General features: G+C 33.9%; 1 non-coding gene across 1 annotated transcript; it reads right to left on the bottom strand.

The window, feature by feature from the left end:
• Window positions 1–13541: 13541 nt before the first annotated feature.
• On the bottom strand, window positions 13542–13703 carry LOC111724652. The gene has a single exon (XR_002772916.1). It is a non-coding gene; the product is annotated as a U1 spliceosomal RNA (small nuclear RNA).
• Between the last annotated feature and the right edge of the window lie 297 nt (window positions 13704–14000).

The raw sequence follows: 14000 nt of genomic DNA, 5'->3' as shown, positions 1-14000 counted from the left end.
AAAGGTAGAAGTTGATTACTTTGTGAATTTTAATTTTGTTAACCTGTTTTTATTTCTGTAGAGAAAAATAAAATGCGAACTCTTTTATATTCAATGCAAAGCTAAATACTAAAAAAAACCCACTTTTTTTTGGTTATTTATGCAACAACTCTCTCAACATCTTCAAACTCAGCATAAGCATTTTTATCTAGTTTTATCTCCCAGAGATCAGTTCACCATTTGTTTGCTCACAGTTATTTGTAATTTTCAACATAGAACTATTTTTCTCCCTTCGATAAAAACATAAATTCCTGGAAAGCTACTATCTTCTTGTTTCCCCTGGTTTTTGTGTTAGTTCATTATTTTATTTCGTAATTGAAACTTTGTTGAACAATTACTATGTGCCTGGAATAATAATTATCATACAGGGAAGACAAATATAAACAGGATAAGAGCGTAACTTTTCTGCCCTTAAAAATATACTAGCCTGGGCTGGGTGTGTGGCTCATGTGTGTGATCCTAAGCACTCTGGAATACCAACGTGGGAGAGGAGCTTGAAGTTAAGAGTTTGAGATCAGCCTGAGCAAGAGCAAGACCCTGTCTCTATCAAAAATGGAAAAAATAGCTGGGTGTGGTGCCTTGAACATGTCCCTGCTACTTAGGAGTTTAAGGCAGGAGGATTGTTTGAACCCAGGAATTTGAGGTTGCAGTGAGCTACGCTGAGGCCATGCCACTGTAGCCTGGGTGACAGACAGAGTGAAAGATACAGTAGTCTGATAGAGACATTGGTAACACACGGTCTCTTCAGTCTCTGTGGAGCTTTCTTCTGTGCTCTTAGAAATACCTGCAAGACATGTACATTTTGGACGGGTGTGCATAGGTGCACCTTAAAAGAAAAGTAGACTTTCTGGAGAGAGTCATTAAGAGTTCCATTTGTTTAAATGTAAAAGCAATTTATAAGTAATCTCTGTTTTTCTCCGTTCATCTCCCCCTTCAATCCCTTTCTCAGTACCTTTACTTGGTCCATCTTTACCTATGTTAGTTAAAATGAGACTTTATGAGCTTGCATTCTTGTGAAAACTTAATTTCAAGGATACTGCATGGTGTAAGGCAATTGACAAAAACCACTCTGGAATGTTGATAGAGAAACAGGTCTGCAGGTTCATAGGACCGTAAAATGACCATTACTGAAGAAAATGGTAATATGAAAAACCATTTTGTGTTTCTGGAAATTGCCCTAAGTTATTACAAGTGAATAATTATTTGTTCAAGAATTTGTACCAAATCTCAATCAAAATTTTGGCAGTCGGTGGGACTTGGGCTGAAACATTTCCCTCCCTCCTTCCTTCCAGTGAAGCAACTTTTTCAACAGAACTCCTTCTCCTTCCAGCTCCATGGTAGGGTTATGCTACTTTCACAGAGGCAAATTCCCTGTGTTTCTCTCTCTCTTCCACTCTCCCATCATTTCTCATCTGCCCTAGCTCTGCATTCCTGAGATCAAATTCAATGTAAATTGTGGCCCCAAAGCGGCTCTCCTGGACCTAGTCCCCACTCAGGATGGTGCTATACCCCAGCACAACAGACAAAGGATGTCATACCCCTCAGTGTTCCTATGTCCGCTTGCTCATAGACTAAGTGCTTCAACACCACTCCCACCCAGGGTCCTGCTCATTAAAGAGTGGTGTTATTCCAAAAGAAGCCACTGTCCTTGCCCGGAGCTCCTACAAAATGGATCCCGAGATTTTGCCCACAGGAAATTTAAGAGATAGAATGAGAGCACTTGGAGGATCTTCCCAAAGGAATTAAAATGATTTGAAACCAAGTGTAGAGGAAGTTCAAGAGTCATCATACTATTTAAAATAGAGATGTTGTTCTTAGCAATCAAGAGGAGAGAGGTAGAACAAGAAACTTTAAGCCAGCTAGTTTATTAAGATAGAATCAAGAAAAGAGGCAGGCAGGAAAAGGCTTTGTGAGGTTTAGGAAACAAAACGAAACAAAAACATCCTAAAACTGTCTTAAAACACCTTGCAAAGGGGCCCAAATTTAATAGGATCAGACTGTGGAGTAATTTATACCCCGAGACATTGTCAAAAACTTGGATTGATCAGCCATTAATTAGTGGAAGCTAAGAATTGAGTGTGATAACAAGAGAATCAGACAGTTCAACTGAAAGAGCAGGAAAGAGACAAAAAAATTAGCCTTGCTAAAACTGCTGTTATCTCAAGGTGACTATGCACATGCCCAAGATTAAGCCCTTTGAGGAGTATCAGACGCTTCACACTACAAGGGAATAGAATTCACTAAAATAGGTCAGTGATGCCGCTAAACATGTAAAAAATCAACCAATGGCAAAAACAAGCCCAAGGTAAGATCAGCATCAAGAAATAAAAATTGCTATAATTTATTACCTATCATGTCCAGTCTTAACACCAAAAATTGTCATGGCATGCATAGAAAGAGAATATGAGATCTATACATATCTCAATTATATGTTCTTTTTTAAATGCAAGTTTCTTTCTTTCTTTTTTTTTAAATTTTGTTTTATTTTATTTATTTATTTTCTTGCCATTTTTGGCTGGGGCTGGGTTTGAACCCACCACCTCTGGCATATAGGACCAGTGCCCTACCCTTTTGAGCCACAGGCACCATCCCAATTATATGTTTTTATCAGGAAAAAAAACTCCGCTTGTGAGAAGCCCAAGAATAGGATTTAACAGATATTTAAAAATTGCAATAAAAATTTATTTAAAGAATAAAAAAATGCCTAGAGAATTGAAAGAAGGTAATGATATTTGATTAAATAGCAATGAAAATAATTTATGATTGGGGGTCACCACAACATGAGGAACTGTATTAAAAGATTGCAGCATTAGGAAGGTTGAGGCATTGGATTAAATTGAATGTTAATTAGAAAAATAAATATAAAAAAATAGAAAGCAATTCCATAGTTGAAGAGTTTAAAAATTAAAATTAAAAAATTTCAAGAAGGAATCAATAGTAAATTTCAACTGACAGAAGAAAGAATCAGCAGATTTATAGATGGAAGCAATGATATAGTCTGAAGAACAAAGAAAATAAAGGAATAAGAACAAGTAAGCACAGTCTCAGAGAAATAGGGAATATAATAAAGTATACAGAAAAATGTATAATAGAAGCACCAAAAGGAGAAAAGAAGCAGAAATAATATTAAAAAGCTAATAATAACAAAAATGTTCCAAATTTGATGAAAACATTAATATATACATACAGGAAACTCAAAGCATTACATTACAATCTTTAAAAACAACAAAAAAAGAGAATCATCTATGTATCAAGAGAAAAATAACATTATTTTCATGGAAATCTCAATATTAACAACTGACCCTCATCAGAAACCAAAAGGGCATAAGCTAGTGGGATGCCTTGCTCAAAGTGAAGGATAAAAAAAAGGCATAGACGCTTCATCCAATCAGAAAACCTTTCTTTAAAAATAAGGATGAATTGATGACATTCACAGAAAAATTAAAAAAAATATGGGAATACTTTGTTGCTATCAGGTGTACCTTTCAAGAAATACTTACTAAAGTTCTTTAGGCTAAACACAAGTGACCATAGAAAATATTTTGAGCAAACACACACACACACAAACAATATGCTAGGAAAAGTAATTTTGTAATTATAAAAGACAATATAATACACATTTCTTTTACTTTCTTAACTGATTAAAAAGCAATTATATAAAAACCTTTTACAACAAAAAACATCTGCACCAGAATGTTTATTACAGACCAGTTCATAATTGCCAAGTGATGGAAGCAGCCCAAATGCCCATCAACCCATGAATGGATTAACAAATTGTGGTATACATATATACCATGGAATACTATGCAGCCATAAAAGAGGGTGGAGACTTTACATCTTTTATGTCTACCTGGATGGAACTGAGATATATTCTTTTTACTGAAGTATCTCAAGAATGGAAAATAAAGCACCCAGTGTACTCAATAATATTATGAAACCAATATATAATCACCTACACATTCATACTAATGATAAAAGACAATTACAGTCCAAAAAAGAGGAGGAAGAGGGGAAGAGATGGGAAGTGGAGGAGGATATTTGGTGGGAACTCCCTTATTATGCACAATGCAATGGCACATTTCAAATCTATTAAGAGTAGAGTATAAATATCTGACCACAACAAATAAGTAACTGAAGTGATGGTTATGTTAATTAGTTTGATGTAATATTCCACATTGTATAACAAATCAGTACACTGTACCACATAAATGTGCACAGTTATGATTTAATAAAAAAACATAAAATTGTATGTTGAACCTATAACATATAAAAATATAATATGTTAGCAATATTAGCACAAAACAGGTAGATGGTAGTAAAGTTACATTTGGGTAAGAGAGTCATGCTAAATGTAAATTTAAGTTAAATTAATGATTTAATAAATGAAGAGAGCCATAAATAAATAAAAAATGTTACTATGAAGACTCTATAATAAACATTTGCTCTTCTTTCTTCTAGCCTCATTAAAAATACAAAATTATATAAATTAATAATTATAAGAATGTATTGTTAGCTTTGTCATGTATATGAGTATAATATGTATAACAATACTAGCACAAATGGCAGAAGAAAAAAATAGAGATATTCAGGTATTGCATGTCTATTCTCACTGGAACGATGTTAGTGTATATCTCAATTGGATCATCGTAAATTAAAAATGTATGTAGTAGGTCCTAGAACACAGAATAATGAAAATTTAATACTACAGTTAAAAATAAAGCTTTTCAAATATTGTACTAGAAAAATATTCATTGGTAAAGAGAATAATAAAAATGAAACAAAGATACATGACATATAGAACACAAAAAGTGAAATTGCAGACATAAATTCTATATCAATAGAACCATCTATATCAATAATTATATCCAAAGTACATAGATTGAACAATCTAATTCAAAGGTAGAGATTGACAGACTGGATAAAAAACAAGATCTGCTTCTGTGCTTTCTATAGGTGGCACATCTTAGTTTTAAAGAACTAAGCATAAGCTGAGGATAAAAGAATGAAAAAATATATATAATGGGGTGGCGCCTGTGGCTCAAAGGAGTAGGTGCCAACTCCATATGCTGGAGGTGGCGGGTTCAAACCCAGCCCAGGCCAAAAACTACAAAAAAAAAAAAAAAAAATATATATATATATATAATGCAAATATGTAAAAAGATGCCTGATTCTGGAGTAGCTATGTTCACATCAGACAAAGCAGACGTTACAATAAGAAATGTGACTAAGAGAAAGAGTGGCTTTTATAATAATGAATACATCAATTGATCATGTACATATCTAAAAATAGAATCCACAATTGATCATGTATATATCTAAAAATAGAATCCACAATATGTAAAGCTGTATTTCACAGAAGTGAAGGGAGAGAAGACGTTTGAACAACAGTGAAGGCTTCAATATCCCACTTTCAATAATGATTATAAGTAAGCAGAGAATAAATACAAAAAAATGACTTAATAACACTATCAAGCAAATCTATCAGAACCCTAGCCAACAAAAGCAGACTACATATGATTCACAAGTACACAAAGAAAATTGTTGTCAATTGACTACTTGCCAATCACATAGCAGTCTTCAATAAGTTTACAAAACTTGAGCTCTTACACAGTAAAATATATTCTCTGAACACAATTAAATAGAAATCAATGATGAAAAAGTATGGAGAATTCACAAATATATGGAAACCAAACATCATACTCCTAAAGAATTATAAAATATCAAAGGAGCAATAATATGAAAAATTATGAAATATTTTGAGATGACCAAAAATGAAAACAAAACATATCAAAACTTATGCAATGTAGTTGAAGTCGTGTTTACAGAGAAATATTCAGTTGTGAATGGTATATAAAGAAAGTTTGCCTCCAGAAAATAACCTAACATGCTGCCATAGGACAGTGGAAAGAAGAAGCAACTAAATTAAACAGAATTTAAATACTAGGCATCAGAGAAATGAATGAAGTATAGAAATATAATAGAAAAAAACAAAAACAAAAGTTGATTATTTGAAAAGAGGAATAAACTTTATGAAAGTTAGCCTATATTGACAGTGAACAAAGGGAGAAGATTTAAAATATTCACATCAGGAATAAAGAGAAGAAACATTAATATTGATGGTACTATGAATACCATGAGCAGAAAAGTTGTGGGTTGAACAGATGACCCCTAAAGACTGTTGGTGCGCATACTGAAGTTCAGAACCTGTGAATGTGACCTCATTTGAAAAAAAGATCTTTGCATATGTAATTAAGGATTTTTAAATGAGATCAAATACCCTTATACAAGAAGCCAAAAAAAGGAATGTAAAGGATGCAAAAACGGAATTATGTAACCACAAATCAAGGAATTCCACCTGCCACTAGAAGCTGAAAGGGGCAAGGCAATAACCTCCCACGAAGCCCCTGGAGAGGGAGTGTGGCCCTGCTGATGGCTTGATTAAGGACATCTTTCCTCCAGAACCGCGAGAGAAGGAATGTTTGTTCCTCTGAGCCACTGACTTTGTGGTAATCTATTATGATAGCCTTAGGAAACTAATATAAACTGTACGGCAACAAATTAGACATTTTTGACGAAATGAACAATTTCCTAGAAAAACAGGACCTACTAAAACTGACTCAAGGAGAAACAGGAACTCTGGACTGATTTTTAGCAAGTAAAACAATTTCAACAATAATCAAAACATTAGAGACACACATGCGAAATGGCTGTATTCTGATGACTTCACTGGTGAATTCTGCCAAACTTTTAAATAAGAATTGCTATAACCCAATTATAGCCCAAGAATATGGGGAAAGGGAAGAGGGAGGGGAGGGGTGAGAGGAGGATGGTTGGAGGGAGGGTGAAGGGTGGGGCCACGCCTATGGTTCATCTTACAAGGGTACATGTGAATCTCTCTAAATGTAGAATATAAATGTCTTAACACAATAACTAAGAAAAAGACATGAAGGCTATGTTAACCAGTTGGATGAAAATATTTCAGATTGCATATAGAACCAGCACACTGTACCCCATGACTGCATTAACGTATAGAGCTATGATTTAATAAAAAAGTAAATAAATAAATAAATTTGTAATACACAAAAAAAGAATTAATAGTACTTTTCCCAAAACTCATGCAAAAATTAAAAGAGCATTTTTCAACTCATTCTATGAGGGCAGTATTATCCTCATATAAGAACCAGACAAACACATCCTATGGGAATAAAGCTGTAGACCAATATCTTTTTAATTATAGATGCAAAATGCTTCAACAAAACATTAGAAAACTGAATTAAGGACCAAGTGGAAGAAACGTACAATGTGACCAAATGGAATTCAATCCAGGAGTGCAAGGCTCGTATACTGTATGATAAGCAGTGAAGGAAATACAGCATGTGAAGAGAATGAAACAAGCACACACATGTGCGCGCACACACACACATCTCAGTGCATGCACACAAAAGACAATAACCTTTCCTGATAAAAATACTCAGCAATCCAGGGAGGGAAGGAAACTTTTTCCCTTAGCCTGATAAAGAGCATTAATGAAAAATACACAAATACTATCATATGTAATGGTAAAAACTGAAAGAGCTCCCTAAAATCAGAACTAGGACAGAACATCTAGTCTCAGCACTTCTATTCAATATCATTCTGTAGGTTTTATCTAGGGCAACGAGGCAAGAAAAATAAATGATATGCAACCAGATAGAAAAAAGGAAGGGTGAAATTTTAGCCAGGCATTGTGGTGGGTGCCTGTAGTCCCAACTACTTTGGACTGTGAGCTGTGACACCAGCACTGTACCAAGGGCAATCTAGTGAGACTCTGTCTCAAAAAAAAAAAAATTATCCTTGTAGGTGGTATAATCTTACCTATGGAAAATCCTATGGTATCCACTAGAAATTATTAGAATTGACAATCAAGTTAATCACATTCATAGATTGATGAGTATAAGGGTAATGTACAAAATTTATATTTCTAAATTATTAATTATATAAATTAAAAACTATTTAAAAGTAGTACCAAAAATCAAATTCTTTGAAATAAATCTGAAAACGTTAAAAACTTATATTATGAAGCAATAAAATATTTTTCATGAATAAGTTTGATGAAAATATTCAAATTGTATATAAAACCAGCACATTGTACCCCATGATTGCATTTATGTACACAGCTATGATTAAACAAACAAACAAAAAGAAAACATGATATAGTTAAGGCAAAAAAATGTCTGAAATGGATTCGTAACTTCATTACTAACTCTATCAAAATTCAACCTGGCTTCTGTGCAGAAATTGACAAGCTGATCCTAAAAATATTATACTATAAGCATTCTAGGGACCCAGAATAGCCAAAACAATCTTAAAAAGGGACAGAGTTGATGGATCCACACATCAGGATTTAAAAGCTTGTACAAAGCTTCAGTAATTAAAAGAGGGTGATGCTGGCATAAGGATAGGCCTATAGATCAGTGGAATAGAATTAAACATTTTTTTAAATTTATTTTTTTATTTCAAATTAATATGAAGGTATAAATTTTTAGGTTATATTATTCTCACTTCCAGGGTAAAGCTTCATCTGTAAAAGATCCCCTCACACAGGGGATGTGTTATATACCCTCACAATGTGCACATTACTGAGATCTTGCCTCATGCCCTCCCTCCTTGGCCAATCATCCTCCCATCTCCCTCTACCCCATACTAGACTATATTTGTATTTTATTGTTCTTGAGAGCCCGTAATTGTTTATGTATTGATTTCATATTAGTATGGAGTACAGTAGATATTTATTTTTCCATTCTTGTGATACTTTACTAAGAATAATGTATTTCAACTCCATCCCAGTGAGTGTAAAAAATGTAACGTCTCCATCATGTTTAATGGCTGACTAGTATTCCATGGAATACATATGCCACAGTTAGTTGATCCATTCATTGGTTGACAGGCACTTAGGTTGCTTCCATGACTTGGCAATTATGAATTGAGCTGCAATAAACATTCTGATGCAAATGTCTTTGTGGTGAAATAAATTTTCTTCTGGGTAGATACCTAGGAATGGGATCGCAGGATCAAATGGAAGGTCTACTTTTAGATCTTTGAGCAGTCTGTATAGTCCTCTCCAAAAAGTCTGTATTAGTTTGCAATCCCATCAGCAGTGTGGAAATGTTCCACACGTTCTCTCCACATCACGCCAGCATTTAGTATTTGGTGAGTTTGTGATATGGGCTAATCTTGCTGGGGTTATGTGATACCTTAGAGTGATTTTCATTTGCATTCCTCTGATGCTGAAAGATGATGAGCATTTTTTCATGTGTTTGTTAGCCATTTGTCTGTCATCCTCAGAGAAGTTTCTGTTCGAATCTCTTGTCCACTCATAGAGGGTGTTGAGAATTTAACATTTTTAATCAATTGATTTTTGACAAATGTTTTAAGACCATTTGATATGTAAAGAGTAGGGTCACCAGATTTTGACATCTGTAAGGTGGGACAACCTGGCTGGGGGGCAGGGCGGGGCCTGACAACAATGCAAACTTTGATAAGCAGTTCTCGATAATCACTTCTCAGCAATTATTTGTTATTACAGTTTAACATTATAAAATTAACAAAAATAATATAAAACTCATATTCTGGCGAAATAGCCACATGGCAGCCGAAAACCGTATATTGCCTTCTTGTTCTACCGCCCATTCGTGCATTCTTTCCAAAAATCGGGACTTTTTAAAAATGCCGCGTTACTCAGGACAAATTGTTGAAAAGCGGAACTGTCCCGCCAAAAGCGGGAACGTCTGGTCACCCTAGTAAGGAGTAACTTTTTAAACAATGGTGCTGGCACAATTGGAAAAGAATGATGTTGGTTTGGGACTCACATACATAAAAAAGAATAATGTTGGTTTTGGACTCCTCCCTCACACCGTAAACAAGAAGGACAAAATTAAAAATAGATAAAAGTTCTAGATGTAAGAGCTAAATATGAAAAACTTTGTAAAAAACATAGATGTCTATCCTCAGGTCTTTGAATTGGCAGTGACTTTCTTAGATAAGACACCAAAAGTTTAAGCAACAAAAGAAAAATGGCATTCATTGGACTTCACACAAATTAGAACCTTGTGCTTCAAAGGACAGCATCAAGAAAGTGAAAAGACAAGCCAGATAATAAGATAAAATATTTGGAAATCAAATATTTGATAAGAATCTTGCATCGGGAATGTGTAATAAACACTTACCACTCAATAATAAAAAGGCAGGAACTGATTAAAAATAAATGAAGGATCTGAATAGAGTTTGTTTGAAGAAGATAGGCAGATGGCCAATAAGCACTTTAAAACAGAAGAAAGTAATAATCAGTTAAATCAGGAAGACACATAGTACTTAGCTCAGAGCAAAGGGAGGCTTGTGAAGTCTGTTTTGGAAAATGAGCTGTTTTTACTCATAGAAAGGAGCGGAAGGTCACTCAACAGAAGGAGCAACGTGGGTCTTTATCCCCGAATCACATAGAAAACGTAATGCAGATATTTGTCTGAGAATGTCTGCAAATCCCACGTAGGCACTTCTGAGTTCATCTGCAACACAAAATGGAGTTGTTTGTAAAGTTTTTTAATGAGTATACAAATTCTGATAATTATCTCTGCAAGAGAAGAGTTTCCAGGTGACCCCTGATTTGAAGATCTAAGCAGATTCTGGAGATATTTTTGTCTGTTTCTTTTTATAGTGCTATTTATAGAAAGGAAACATTGGCAGAGAGCCTCGATCCTGGTGTACATCCAATTGCATTCTGCTGTGATTGGCCAAGCTTCGGGAAATGATTTTCACAAAACAAGTGATATTGAAAGACAGATCTCAGATCCTGTGTCCCTGATGCTGATGAGCCGACATGGTGAAGTTCATGAAGGAAATACCCATAGCAGATCAGTTAATGAAAAAAAACTTCATATCACCGGCTATATCATGGTAGACTTTTTTGACTTGTAGGAAAAAAAGAAACAGTATTCAGATGCCACAAAATAAATTTCTAAAACAAAAGTTAAAAAGTTTCAATGTCTACCCTAATTTTAACAAGTTGTTTTTGCTTACTTGAAATGATTTAAAGTTAATTTGTTTATGTCTAATAATATTCTCCCCCCTGCTATTTGCAGATCCATGAAGTCAATGTAATTTAGTTGTGCTACACTTGAAGATCTTGGCAAGAAGAATATACATAAAAAACTATGTTTTGAGAGGCTGATTTATTAGCTATAGAAAGACTTAACAGCAAAGACCGTTATGCCGAAATTTTAAATGTTAGGATACATTGATGAATAGCCCCCAATATAAACTAGAAAGTCTATCAATTAATATGAAAAATTGTCCTATATCTTTGTATTAATTTGATTTGTGTTTAATTCCAGGCTACTATGTACAAAATATACAAAGACAATCCAATGTGATTTTTGTAAAAAAACCTGAGTTATAAGTCCAGTTATTTTGACTATAATAATTAAAATTTTATTTCTGATTTTAAAAGGGATAAATCTTTCCTTAAAAATTTTGGACATTAAAGGCATAAAAAGGAATTTAAGTTACCCATCCAGAGATTAACACTGCTACATTGAAGACTTTTTCTCTATAGAAGTGGATAATAAATAGGTAAATGGATAGAGAATAATGTAGATAGAAACGGAAATAAATGTCTTAATATTTATCATATTTAGTTATAAAATTGGCATTAATAATTTATAAACACATTATTGCATCTTTTGCTCAAAATTCAATACTTGTTTGAGCATTAGCCTGTATTAAATATTCTTCAGAAATATAAATAAACTAGTTACCAATACCAATACCAATAACATAGTATTACAAGGGCAACATAAATTATTGAATGATCACTCCTATTATTTCATAGGTTGATTCCCTTTTTAAAGAAAACAGTTTTATAATACCTATTCTATACCTAAGTCTACACCTATGCATTTTCCTCAGATTGGATTCTTGAGAAGTGTAGTTCTGAGACAGAGGATAGAATATATTTCTGTCCTATTTGTAAAGTTTCCCCAAATTATCCTCAGGATGGTACCTCAATTTGATCTTCCCATCAGCAGTGGGATGTCCTGTTTTCAGTATGCCCTTGAATAAAATGAATATTATTATTATTTTTTTTTTTTTGGAAACTCAATATTCAGTTATTTTAAATTAAATAATTGGATTAGTATTAAAACAATGTTTCATTAAAAAATACTAATTTTTTCATCTAATTCTACTCTTGTATATTTTAATGATTTTAGGTTTATTACATTTTATATTATTAAATGATGTATTTTTTGTCCTATTTGTTACAAAATTTCCTAGCTTATTTTTAATCATTCAATGTTATTTGCAGCTGTTCTGGAGTCTCAATTATTTTTAAGTGTGCATGTAAATACATGAACCAATTCATTTCTTTATTTTTTTTTCCAGCAGAGGGTCATTGTTTTATACTTTGTTTATATTGTTTTAATGTTTTAAGATTACAATCTTTATTTAACTTTTAAATTTATTGAGGAAAATGTAGTTGGTCTGTGATATAAATAAAATAATAATCTAGCTTTTTTTTAGGCCAATTTTCTGTTTTTTAATTTCAAATTTAATTTAATTTTCAAATTAATATGAGGGTACGCAGATTTAAGTTACATTGTTTTCAATTTTAAGGTAAAGTGCAAGTTGTAGTTGAGCTCTTCACGCAGGAGACATTGTTTAACACCCTTACATCATGCACATTAGGTGAGATTCCCCCAATCACCCTCCCTTCTACCCCTCCTCTCTTCCTTCCTCTTCCTAGATTATATTTGTGTTTTATCTTTCATGTGGGCATATATTTTATATACTTGTTTCATATTAGAATTGGGTACAGTGGATATTTTTTCCCATTCTTGAGGTACTTTACTAAGAAGAATGCATTTCCAGTCCATCCATGTAAACACAAAAGATGTAAAGTCTCCATTTCTTCTTATGGCTGAATAGTACTCCTTGGTATACAAACACCAGAGTTTGTTAATCCATTCATGGATTGATGGTATTTTTTTCAGCCAATTTTCTAAGCACTGTATTTAAAATAACCCCGTTCCTACTACTTAGTAATTGTACCTTTATAATAAATTTAATTCTAATGTATCAAAAGTAATCTGTGGCTTTATGGGGTTCCTCTGGCTAGAGAGAGCATAGATATTCCAAGGGTTCCTCTTCAACTGGCAGCTCAGGGGAGCCATGTTATGGTGTTAAGAGTGATGATGCTCCCATTTCGTGGGGCTCAATGTGTGTAGTAGAATTCCTAATCATTTCCGTCTTGTGTTAGTGAAAAACTAAAAGCCCCTGAGCTACTGCAGGCTTCTTGCATAATCTTAATGATTGAGTATAAGTGGTGAGATTAAAAAATTACTTTGGTGAAGGGGAGAAATCAAAATAAGGAGACATTTTATTATTGACAATTATGTCTCAGGATATATTCTTATAAAATAAATGTAGGTATAGAGAAGGTTCAAATTAATCTTTTTTATTTTTCTTTTTTAGGGGAGAGTGCAAATGCAGTCCCCCACTACCACAAATTATGCAGTCAAGTTTCCCACATTTGGGGAAATCTCAGGGGTCAGCACATCCAGAGTGCAATGGAAGAGCCTCACCCTGGGAAAACCACCTTCATGATCATAGTATCTTCCTTACCAGGAGAATTAATCATTAATTAATGATCATGAATTAATTAATTTTCATAATAATACCTGCTCACCTGTCCTTACAGTCACTTGACCCCCTTGCCTATGGAGCAACTTGCTGCTTCTCAGCCTCAAATCCACCATCTAGGCCCTAACTTCTTCCTGCCTGATTTTCCCTGACCCAACCTTCTAGGGAAGATTGGTCTGTCATTTGCATGACCTTACCTCTGGCTCAGAGGCTATGCCCAGAGTTTCTATTTGTGGCTTCTCCCAGTTCCAGCTCAGAACTCCTCAGGTTAGGAGAAAGTAGGCTCCAAC

The sequence above is a fragment of the Otolemur garnettii genome, unplaced genomic scaffold, assembly GCF_000181295.1.
Source record: "Otolemur garnettii isolate 467f Iridium unplaced genomic scaffold, OtoGar3 scaffold00001, whole genome shotgun sequence".
In the NCBI taxonomy this organism is placed as follows: Eukaryota; Metazoa; Chordata; class Mammalia; order Primates; family Galagidae; genus Otolemur; species Otolemur garnettii.
Note: the sequence above shows the minus strand (reverse complement) of the source record. Positions and strands in the feature narration are given on the sequence as shown.